Consider the following 12511-nt stretch of genomic DNA (forward strand, 5'->3'; position numbering starts at 1 on the left):
AGAGAATTTACAAGAATGTCTCCAGGAAACAGGCTCAGTTGGAACTATTCTCCCAAGTGAAGAAGACTGAGAAGAAATCTGATAGAGGTTTACAAAATCACCGGTGGACTGGACAGAGTAGATAGAGAGAAGTTGTTCCTGCTTAATAAAGGAATATAGAAAGAGAGGGCACGGATTTAAAGTGACGTGCAAACAAAGCAAGGGTGACATGAGAAAAAAGTTTCTTATTCAGCACTTATAACTGGTATGGAATGCACTGCCGGAAATGATCAATTGAGGCATTCAAAAAAGCATTGGATGATAATTTGGATTGGAATAATGTGCCAAGATGTGGGGAGATGGCTGGAGATTGGCATTAGATCATGATGCTCATTTGAAAAGCCAGTAGGAATGAAAGACTGAATGACCTCCTTCTGTACCACAACACTTCCGTGATTCTAGGTGAGGTATGCACCTCCAGCACCATGCCTCAGTGTTGCACATGCCTGCACCCCTGAAATGTCAGCAAGCCTTCTAGATGGATCACATTGAGGCCAGTGAGCAGTTATAAATTGCAACTGATGGTAAGGTGAATATCCTTATACCTAATTCAGAACATCTGAGAATAAATGTTGGTTTCAGCATTCAGTAATGGACCATCATGAAGGTAGGTGGAGCATGAAACTTACCTCCATCACTAAGACATGCTATTCAGTGGCACTGATTGAATAGCCCAATATTAAGTCTTTCATGAATCTGAGACTGTATTATGTCTAAATTTTATATGTGGGACATAAAAATGTCTCTCGTTTTAGCTGTAATGAGATACCAGGGAGAGTGTGTGGAATAGGACTTACACCTTTGAAGTACAATATAATTATTTGTCAGTCTTTTGCAGTTGGCATGAAGGTCTAATGAACCAAGGGGAAGGTTGGTTTACCATAGATAGCATAGAGGCTGCAGGATCTTACAGCAAATGATTAGGCCTCTTGCCTGCTTTTGGAAGCATCTACAATCTTCAAGATTAGAAGATTGACAGGCAACCTTATAGAAGTTTAAAAAATAATGAGGTGTACATATAGAGGTAATGGTAGTTGTCTTTTCCCTAGAATGGGGATTTCAAAACTAGGGGTACATTTTTAAAGTGAGAGAAGCGAGATTTAAAGAAGATATGGGGAGGGGGGCAAATATTTTATACAGAGCGTGGTTCACAAGCGGATGAACTTCCTGAGGAAGTGATGGACGTGTGTAAAATTATAAACTTGAAAGACATTTGGATAAGTGTATGAGTCAGAAAGATTTGGAGGATATGGGCCAGGAGCAGGCAGGTGGGGACAGGTTTACTTTAGGATCATGTTTGACATAGAACATAGAACCCTTCGGTCCTTGATGTTGCGCCGACCTGTCATACCAATCTGAAGCCCATCTAACCTACACTATTCCATGTACGTCCATATGCTTGTCCAATGATGACTTAAATGTACTTAAAGTTGGCAAATCTACTACCATTGCAGGCAAAGCATTCCATACCCTCACTACTCTCGGAGTAAAGAAACTACCTCTGACATCTGTCCTATATCTATCACCCCTCAATTTAAAGCTAGGACCCCTCGTGCTCACCATCACCATACTTGGAAAAAGGCTCTCCCTGTCCACCCCATCTAACCCTCTGATTATCTTTATATGTCTCTATTAAGTCACCTCTCAACCATCTTTTCTCCAACGAAAACAGCCTCAAATCCCTTAGCCTTTCCTCGTAAGACCTTCCCTCCATACCAGGCAACATCCTAGTAAATCTCCTCTGCATCCTTTCCAAAGCTTCCACATCATTCCTATATGTTCTGGTTGGACCGAAGGGTCTGTTTCCATGCCGTATGAGTCTATTAGATCCATTTTCTTACTTTCCAGAAATTTCACCTCAGTCAGGAGATGTGACATTCAAGAAAGAACTTAAAGAAATGAATCTATTGAACCATTCCATGTATCATTGTGAATATTGTAATTCACAAGTTTAGAGTTTTGAAAACCTGTTGCAGTTTAACATTTTTGTACTTAAAGTATAGAAATACAGAAACATAGAAGCATAGAGATAGGAGTGGGAGGAGGCCTTTCAGCCCTTCGTGCTTGCTTCGCCATTCATCACGATCATGGCTGATCATCCAACTCAATAGCCTAATCCTGCTTTCTCCCCACAACCTTTGATCCCATTCACTCCAAGTGCTATATCTAGCCACCTCTTGAATGCATTCAATGTTTTGGCATCAACTACTTCCAGTGGTAAAAGGTTCCACAGGGTCATCGCTGTTTGGATGAAGAAATGTCTCCTTATCTCTATCCTAAATGGTCTACCCATAATCCTCAAACTATAACACTTGGTTCTGGACACACCCACCATCGGGAGCATCCTCCCTGCAATTACCATGTCTAGGTTCTGTTAGACTTTTATTTGTCTCTATGAGATCTCCCCTCATTCATCTGAACTCCAGCGAAAACAATCCTAATCTAGTCAATCTCTCCTCGTACGTCAATTCTACCATCCTTGGAATCAATCTGGTAAACCTTTGTTGTACTCTCTCAACAGCAAGAACATCATTCATCAGAAAACGATGTTCAATTTCTGTGTTTTGTTTGGTGATGAATTTTGTGTGTTGATACATCACAATAAAATTTGATACTCTCAGTGAGTCCAGTTCATGCTCTACTTCACTGGTCCACAGGGTAACACACTGGTATTTTATTTCCAATATTACTGAACAGAGGAATTCCCTTTCATGAGTTATGAGTACTTGGCTGCAGGTGATCTCCATATTTTAAGGAAATGTCATTTGCCTGTTTATTCCAGGGTTGCTTTAAGACCCATTTTTTTGCAAGACAGCCTGCTTGAAGGTGAGTTTGAGAGATTCAATCAGTTGACGAAGCAGAGATGACTCAACAGGATATGTTGTAAGTTTTAATTGATAAGCCTTGTTGCCTTAAGAGCCCCACCCATTCCCTCTTAAGCATCTCTCTGTTTGCCCATCACTTTGACCAAACCTACACCCTTTTCCTCACATCACAGACAACTTCTCTCCCCCACCTTCCTGGTCCCACTGTCGAACTGTTCCCTGTTAATATTTCATAAAAGTTATTCACTGTGTGTAATCTCACATAGAACCAGTTATGCCAGTAAATATAATTAGCACAATTGAAACTAGCTCAACTTACCAAGTGGAAGCAAATCAACTAACTAACATTGCAATCATCTAACTCTTCCACTGGTAACCATTTAACTTGCCAACTGGCAACCACTAAATTAGCCAAACTTGTAAATATTTAACTGTTATGGAAAAGGAGGAAGATGGTCTGCAAAAAAGGGTTTTGGACTGGGGTAAAATAGATTTTGTTAAAATAAGGCAGAAAAGAGCCAAAATGGGATGAGAACAACTACTTGAAGATAAATTTCTAAGCAAAACAGTGTGAGGCATTCAAAAACATACTAAGAGGGATAAATGCCCCAATATATTCCTTTTAGGGTGAAACACAGGAACAACAACTCCAGAGAACTATAGATGTCTAGGAACATTTAGGTCTGTATAAAAAGTAAAAAGAGAGATGTATAACAGATACAAAAGGAGCAAAACAATGGAGGCTGTAGAGGAATTTAGAAAATGCAGGAGGAATCTCAAAAAAGCAATTAGGAAATAAAAGGGGAGCATGAAAAGGCACTGGTGGGCAGTATTGCCAACATATACTACAATTATATTAAATCGGAAAGATTAGGACCTGAGGGCACAGCCCAGAGTGAAAGGACAACTCTTTAAAAATGGGACGAGGAGGAGTTTCTTCAGCTAGAGGCTGGTGATTGTGAGAGACTCATTGCCACAGGAGGCTGCAGACGCTAAGTCATTGAGTGTATTTAAGGCAGAAATAGATAGTTTCTTGATTAGTAAAGGGCTTCAAGAGGGGAAGACAGGAAAATGGGTTTGAGGAACATATCAGCCACAATGATAGTGAAGATTCAAATTACCAAATGGTCTAATTTTGCTTCTGCATTTTAGGGTCCCAAATCTCATTTGACAACTGATAACATATTGTATAATACAATAGTATTAGAAGAGAATAATGTCAAGGTATAGAGATATTGTGTTGAATTAAGCAATCAACAGGCAGAGGGTAGAATGGAAAAACAAACTTGGGCTTTGAATAGAAGGACAGACTCAAGAGTTTGAATGGAGGAAGAAACTGGGAACAGCTTTTACATTTATTTTAGGATAAATGCCAGATCAGGAATGTAGATGCTATTGCAATCCCAGATTGCAATCAATTTATTTAACAGTATGATTTTTAAACAATATATCAAGGCATTTACTTGCTGTTGAACTGCACACCAGAGAAAGGGTTAAACGTTTGTTCAAATGAACATCAATGTAGATCCAACACAAAGCACCAATCTTTACACAAAACACAGCTGTCTCAGTAATGCTGTCTGCTCCCCATGACCCAGAAACTCCTGTTTTACATTTGCATGAAGTTAATCAGATGAAAACAATGATGACCCCCATTACCACACCAGTGTAATTGTAAAGCTATGAATGTGTTGTCACAGTTCTTTGAGCTGGGAGGTGCTTTGATCTTTGGGTTTGCTGTTTATCTTCACTTCTTTCCAGTTTGAGTAGTTTTTTAAGCTGGAAAACTCTTGAGGGAGCTTCCAAACTGTTCTTAACTCTTAATGACAAGGTACTCTGTTAAGAGAAACACTAGAAACAGCTTGAATTTTCCAGCTGGAGTTTGTGGACAGCAAAGTCCAAGTGACTGTGAATAAAACTTCTCACTGCAACCTGTGGAGTTCAAGGTAATGAGACTGCTGACGAACAATAACTGTGCCTGATTTAAAAAAAAGTTCTGGATCAATCAATTTGGTTCTGGTACAAATGAGGAATCTCAGTAGAAGGAATTATGTGCTTTTAATATGAATATTAAATCCAGGACAAATCGTTCTTTGTTAGTTCACATAATTCATTTTAACATGTACATTTAATTGAGCTGCTTTCTAAATAGACTCAGAGGTGAACGTTTTGAGGATTGTTTGATTTAAATGTATTTCTAAATAGGTACACAAGTAAGGGAAGTGATATTTGTGTTGTTTTGAGGTCAACTGATTTGTTCAATATCTGCATATCCAAATAATATGGAATAAGAAATAGGTGAATCTTTAATTTAGCAAGAACTATTTTTTATATCACACCTGATGTTTTTACTGAGGAATTCAACTTTGTTGAATGGTTTTTATGCAAGACTGTATTTTGATTGATTTAGGTAATGCCTTGGCCTGTAGACTTATATCTTCAGGGGTGAGGACCGAAACAGCTGTACTTGAGGATTAGTGTTGTTTATTTTGGGTTTCTTTTGTTATTTTCTTTCCTGTGTCACAAAGCACTTTATGTCTGAGTATAAAAGCAGCTGTTGCACTTATCATTATCACAAAATTTGAGATTATGAATGCAACAAATGTTGGCGCATGCCCTTCATTGGCATCAAATGTATTTTCTTTTCAATTTGATAGTTAGGTCTCACTGTGCATAGAATAGTGTTGAGAAAAGTGTAGGTGACAATGCATTCAAGTTACTATTGGTGCGTAATTACCATGCATGGGGGAATAGGGTCACCAGTTTAGATAATGTATTTGGCAGAGAAAAATTTTTAGTGTGTCGTTTTCTTTACATTTTCTACAAAGTACAGAAGCTAATTTTCAGTGATCAGTTTTACTGCAAGAGAACTAACAGATAAAACAGATGAACTCAGGGCATGGTTAGGAACATGGCTCTGGGATAAAACAGTGATTACAGAGACATGGCTCAAGGATGGACGAGACTGGCAGCTGACTGACAATAATTCTATTAGTTTTAAAATAGTAATTGAACAGAATAGACCAGATCTAAAATTTAAAGTTCTAAATTGGAGGAAGGCTAATTTCGACGGTATTAGGTAAGAACTTTCAAACTTTGATTGGGAACAGATGTTTGCAGATAAAGGAAAGGCTGGAAAATGGGAAGCATTCAAAAATGAGATAATGAAAGTCCAAAGACAGTGTGTTCCTGTTAGGGTGAAAAGCAAGACTGGTAGGTGTAGAGAATGCTGGATAACTAGGGAAGTTGAGGTTTTGGTCAAGAATAAGAAGGAAGCATATGTCAGCGATAGACAGCAGAGATCATGTGAATTGTTAAATGAGTATAAAGGCAGTAGGAGTAAACTTAAGAGGGAAATTAGGAGGGCAAAAAATGGACAAGAGATAACTTTGGAAATAGGGTTAAGGAGAATCAAGAGGGATTCTACAAATACGTGAAGGACAAAAGAGTAACCTGAGAGAAAATAGGACCCCTTAAAGATTAGCAAGCCCGCTTATGTGTGGAAATGCAGGAGATAGGGGAAATACTAAACAAGTGTTATGTATTAGTGTTTACTGTGGAGAAGGACATGGAAGCTAGAGAACATTGGGAAATAAATAGCAACATCTTAGAGAGCATATTAGAGAGCAGGAGGTGTTGAATGTCTTAAAACACATAAATGTGGGTAAATCTCCAGGACCTGATTAGGTGTAACCTAGAAATTTGTAGGAAGCTAGGGAAGTGATTGCTGGGTCCCCTGCTGAGATATTTGTATCATTGATAGCCACAGGTGAGGTTCTGGAAGACTAGAGAGTGATTAATTTACAAAAGCTGGTAAGGAAAAGCCAGGGATCTATAGACTGGCAAGCCTGACATCAGTGGTGGGCAAGTTTTTGGAGGGGATCCTGAGGGATAGGATTTACATTTATTTGGAAAGGCAAGGAGTGATCAGGGATAGTCAATATGGCTTGGGAAATTGTGTCTCATTAACTTGATTGAGTTTTTTGAAGAAGGAACGAAGAGGATTAATGAGGGCAGAGTGGTGGATGTAATCTATATGGACATAAGTAAGATGTTCAACAAGATTCCGCATGGTAGACAGTGAGTGGTGGTTGATGGAAAATATTCAGCCTGGATCTGGTTACTAGTGGTGTGGCAAAAGGATCTGTTTTGGGACCACTACTGTTTGACATTTTTATAAATGACTTAGGCACAGGCATAGCTGGATGGGTTAGTAAATTTTCAGATGACACTAAAGTCGGTGGAGTAGTGGACAGTGTAGAAGAATGTTACAGATTGCAGGAGGACTTGGATAAGCTACAGAATTGGGCAGAGAGGTAGCAAATGGAGTCTAATGCAGCTAAACGTGAGGTGATGCACTTTAGGAAAATAACAGGAAGGCACAGTACTGGGTCAATGGAAAGATTCTTGGTAGTGTGGATGTGCAGAGGGATCTTGAAGTCCATGTACATAGATCCCTGAAAGTTGCCACCCAGGTTGATAGTGCTGTTAAGAAGGCATACAGTGTGTTAGGTTTCATTTGTAGTGAGATTGAGTTCTGGAGCCGTAATATCATACTGCAACTATACAAAATGTTAGTGCGACCACACTTGGAATATTGTGTACAGTTCTGTTCGCCATATTTCGGGAAGGATGTGGAAGCATTGGAAAATGTGCAGAGAAGATTTATGAGGATGTTGCCTGGTCTGGAGGGAAGGTCTTATGAGGAAAGACTGAGAGACTTGGGTCTGTTCTCATTGGAAGGAAGAGGCTAAGAGGGGATTTGGTAGATACATACAAGATGATCAGAGGATTAGATAGGGTAGACAGTGAAAGTCTTTTTCCTAGGATGATGACATAAGTTTGTACAAGGGGGCATAACAACAAATTAAGGGGTCATAGATTTAAGACAAATATCAGAGGCAGGTTCTTTACTCAGAGAGTGGTAAGGGCATGGAATGCCCTACCTGCAAATTTCACTGCTCCTCGGATGCTGCCTGAACTGCTGTGCTCTTCCAGCACCACTAATCCAGAACCTGCCAATGTAGTTAACTCAGCCACATTAGGGCAATTTAAACAATCCTTGGATGAGCACATGGATGATGTAGCAGGATGAGCTGAGATTAGTTCACGGGTCAGCACAACATGGAGGGCTGAAGGGCCTATTCTGCACTGTATTGTTCTATGTTCTAGACTGGCTAGCAAGGTTAGATGACATAGAATACAGGGAGATGTAGCCATTTGGATGCAGAACTGGCTTGAAGGTAGAAGGCAGAGGGTCATGATAGAGAGTTGTTTTTCAAGTTGGAGGCCTGTGCAGAGGAGTGTGCCACAAGGATCAGTCTTGGATCCACTGTTTTTCATAATTTTTGTAAATGATTTGGATATGAACAGAGGGGATATAGTTAGTAAATTTTCAGATAACACTAAAATTGATGGTCTAGTGGAAAGCGAATAAGGTTACCTCAGAACAATGGGACCTTGATCAGATGGGCCAATGGCCCAAGGAGTGGCAGATTGAATTTACTTTAGATAAATGTGAGAAGTTGCATTTTGGTAAGGCAAACCAGGGCAGGACTTATTAATTTAATGGTAAAGTCTGGGGTAGTATTGCTGAACAAAGATATCTTGGAGTTCAGGTTCCTAGTTCCTTGAAAGTAGAGTTACAGGTCGATAGGATAGTGAAGCAAGCATTTGATGTGCTTGCCTGCCTTGATCAGTGCATTGAGTATAAGAGTTAGGATGTTATGTTGCAACTGCAGAAGATATTGTTTAGGCCATTTTTGGAATATTGCTCGCAATTTTGGTCTCCATGCTATCAGAAGGATGTTGTGAAACTTGAAAGGATTCAGAAAAGACTTACAATGATGTTGCCAGGCTTTGAAGGTTTGAGCAATAGGGAGCAATAGCTGGGGCTATTTTCCATGGACCACTGGAGGCTGAGGAGTGACCTTTTAGATGTTTGTTTGTAAAATCATGAGGTGCATAGTAGGATAAATGGACAAGGTCTTTTCCCCAGGATGGGCCAGTCCAGAACTAGAGGGCATAGGCTTAAAGTGAGAAGGGAAATACTTAAAAGGTACCTACAGGGCAATTGTTTCACGCAGAGGGTGGTGCATGTATGGAATCAACTGCCAGAGGAAGTGGTGAAGGCTGGTATAATTATAGCACTTAAAAAGCATTTGGATGAATAAATGAATCAGCAGGGCTTAGAGGGATATGGGCCAAATGCTGGCAAATGGGACATGATTAATTTAGTTTATCTCTCAGTATGGACAATTTGGACAGAAGGTTTTATTTCCATGCTGCACAGCTCTATGACTCAAGACTCTAAGTCAATCTTACTTTTTTTTTTGCAGTGAATTCAACATTTCCTTTGCTAAATGAGATTGGTTAATCCATTAGAAATGTTGTAGACTTTTTAACCCACTTCATTTATAGAAGCTCATAAAAACAGGAGAAAAAGGAACAGGAATAGGCCTAGAATAAAAATTCCTTCCCCTTTCAACCCCACCCTGTCAGAAGCATTACATACCATCTTTTCCTAGCTACTTTCTTTCTCCATAGATGCTGCCAAACCTGTTAAGTTACTCCAACAATATTTGTTTTATTTTTGTTACGGATCTGCATCATCCATGGGTCTTTTTCTATCTTCTTATAGTTTTCTTGATTGAAAAATAGTATCCTATCCTACTTCTAGGCTACACTCCAAACAAAGATAGGTTTTCTTAAAACAGCTGAGATCGCTCTAATCTCTTGTGCTGCAGCTGAAACTGTTCGGCACTAAACTGCCTTGATAAGAGGGTTTGAGGGGAAGAATGTGGTGCTGGTATTTTCATATCTTCCAGGATTTTATATTTATGTTCTCCATGGCGTTTATTTAAAATTGCCATTAATTCTAGGAGAGGGAGAAAGGATATTGGATATTAAAAGCTTTTTTAAAGAAAACATTAAAAGTTTGATCTGAATCAGAACAAATATGTCATCTAAGAAGAATTTCAACTTGTCTCTTTGTGTTTTTGTTTCAAGAGGAATTGTTCTGCTCCCAGCTGTGTGCCAGATTGCTTAAACAATTTTCTGGTCAAATAACAAAATAGCCTGGACCAACATTTTGAAAAAAAAACACAGAAATCTGAAACAAAATCAGAAATTGCTGGAGAAAGTGAGTAGGTCTGACAGCACCTGTTGAGAGAGAACAATGTCAATGTTTCGGGTCCAGTGACACTTCCTCACAATTCTGAAGAAGGATTACTGGACTCAAAATGTTAACTCTGCTTTTTATCACCACAGATCACCACAGGTGCTGCTGGAGCTAATGAGGTTTTTCAACACTTTGTCTCAATTTTATAAGGTGTTGAAGAAACTCATTGGCACCAGTAGGATCTGTGGACAGAAATAATAATGTTTCAAATGTAGTATTACTTCTTCAGAAGGTGGAAATAAGTTTTACACTGTTGGAAAAGGTCATGTCATGTCTCACTGGCATAATGCACTGAAAATCAAGTCCCACTATTTCCAGAGTCATGGCAAATGTGAATATTTAATTAAGCTACCATGAAACTACCTTATTTGCCTTTGACTTACTGTCACCCAGGGTAAAAGCAAATTGCAGAAGAGTCATTGGACTCAAAATGTTAATACTGTGTCTCTGTCCACAGATGTTGTGGACCTGTTGAGTGTTTCCAACACGTTATTTTTATTTCAGATTTCCAGCACTGTTTTCCTTTTATCAAAGCAACTACACCATGCGTCTTCAGAAACAATGAAAAACATATTGTTCAGAACATTCTTAACTATAAAAAAACACAATTTCTAATTTAAGTTATTTTTAAAATTTCCATACATACATGCACACATGGAAAAACATAAGTTCATGAATGTCCTTTAGGGAGGGAAACTGCCTCATTACCCGGTGTGGATGACATGTAACTCCAATCCCACAGCAATAGAGCTGATTCTTAACTGCCCTCTTGAGACACTAAATCAGGTCCTGGAGACTTATCCACCGTTATATTTTTGAAGATCCCTAACATTTCCTTTTCTGTAATGTGAACTATTTTCAAAACAACAGTGTTTATTCATTCTTTTATAGTTTAATGTTGACCCTCTCACTATTAACCACTGTACCAATTATTTCATTGCCTTTAACCTTACTGATTGACCCTCCTATATTCAAGTCTGAATCATTTATATAAACAAATGGCAAGGCCATTAACACTGATCCCTATTGAACTCCACTGGATGAGGACTTATAGAGTCATAGGGTTATACAGCATGGAAACAAACTCTTTGGTCCAACCCATCCATGCTGACCAGATTTCCTAAACTGATCTAATCCCATTTGCCAGGATTTGGCCCATATCCCTCTAAACCTTTCCGATTCATATACCCATCCAGATGCCTTTTTAAATATTGTAATTAGCACACAGAACATTACAGCACAGTACAGGCCCTTTGGCCCTCGATGTTGCACCAACCTGTGGAACCAATCTGAATCCCATCTAACCTCTACTATTCCATTTTCATCCAAATGTACACCCAATGACCATTTAGATGCCCTTAAAGTTGACAATTCTACTACTGTTGTAGGCAGCACATTCCATGCCCTTACTAGTGTCTGAGTAAAGAAACTACCTCTGACATCTGTCCTATATCTATCAGTCTTCAATTTAAAGGTAAGTCCTCCTCCTTTACCTGCCTCCATAATGTCCACTGATGTGGACTGTGTTGGACTGGGGTGGACAAAGTTAAAAATCACACAACAATCGTCCAACAGGTTTATTTGGAGCACTGGTGGTTGTGGAGTATAAGATCACAAGATAGAGAGTTATAGCAAGCATGCCAAATGCCACCTTCGCCAGCCTGCCTACCTCCAACTCCATTTTCAAGGAACTACAGTCCTGCCCCCTCTAGGTCTATTTGTTCGGCAACACTTAAAAGTCATAGAACTGTACAGAATGGAAACAGACCCTTTCGTCCAGCTCATCCATGCCAACCAGCTGTCCTAAATATCCTAATTTACCAGCATTTGGCCAATATCCCTCTAATGTCATCTAATTCACATACCCATCCAGCTGCCTTTCAAATATTGTAATTGTACCAGCTTCCAATACTGCGTCTGGTAGCTCATTCCATACATGCAATACCCTCTACATGAAAAGGTTGCCCTTAGGTGCGTTTTAAAACTATGCCCTCTAGTTTTGGACTCTGCTACCCTGAGAAAAGATATTGGTTATTCAACCTATTCACTCCCCTTTTGATTTTATAAACTTGTGTCAGGTCACCCATTAGCCTCCTTCGCTCCAGAGAAAATAGCCCCACCCTATTCAGCCTATCCCTATAGCTCAAACCCTCCGAGCTTGGTAACAACCTTGAAAATCTTTTCTGAACCCTTTCAAGTTTCATAACATCTTTTCTATAGCAGGAAGACCAGAATTGCACACAATTTTCCAAAAGTGGCCGAAACAGTGTCCTGTACAGATGCAACATGACTTCCCAAATCAGTGCGCTCATCAATAAAAGAAAGCACATTATAAACGCCGTCTTCACTAACCTGTCTACCTGCCAATCTACTTTCCAGGAACTATGAACCTGCACTCCATAGTCTCTTTATTCAACAATGCTCCCCATTAAGTGTATAAGTGCTGCCCAGATTTACCTTACCAAAA

The 12511-nt window shown here is 39.4% G+C and overlaps 1 protein-coding gene across 1 annotated transcript in view; it reads left to right on the forward strand.

Moving 5' to 3' along the window:
- The first annotated feature begins 4652 nt into the window (after nt 1-4652).
- The window catches only part of frem1a (Fras1 related extracellular matrix 1a), a 377121-nt gene continuing 369262 nt past the window's right edge, over nt 4653-12511 (forward strand). Inside the window, exon 1 of the mRNA XM_072586891.1 lies at nt 4653-4810. The gene's annotated coding sequence lies outside the window, so the exon portion shown is untranslated. The remainder of the gene's footprint in view (nt 4811-12511) is intronic.

This window comes from Chiloscyllium punctatum, chromosome 2 (assembly GCF_047496795.1).
Source record: "Chiloscyllium punctatum isolate Juve2018m chromosome 2, sChiPun1.3, whole genome shotgun sequence".
Lineage (NCBI taxonomy): Eukaryota > Metazoa > Chordata > Chondrichthyes > Orectolobiformes > Hemiscylliidae > Chiloscyllium > Chiloscyllium punctatum.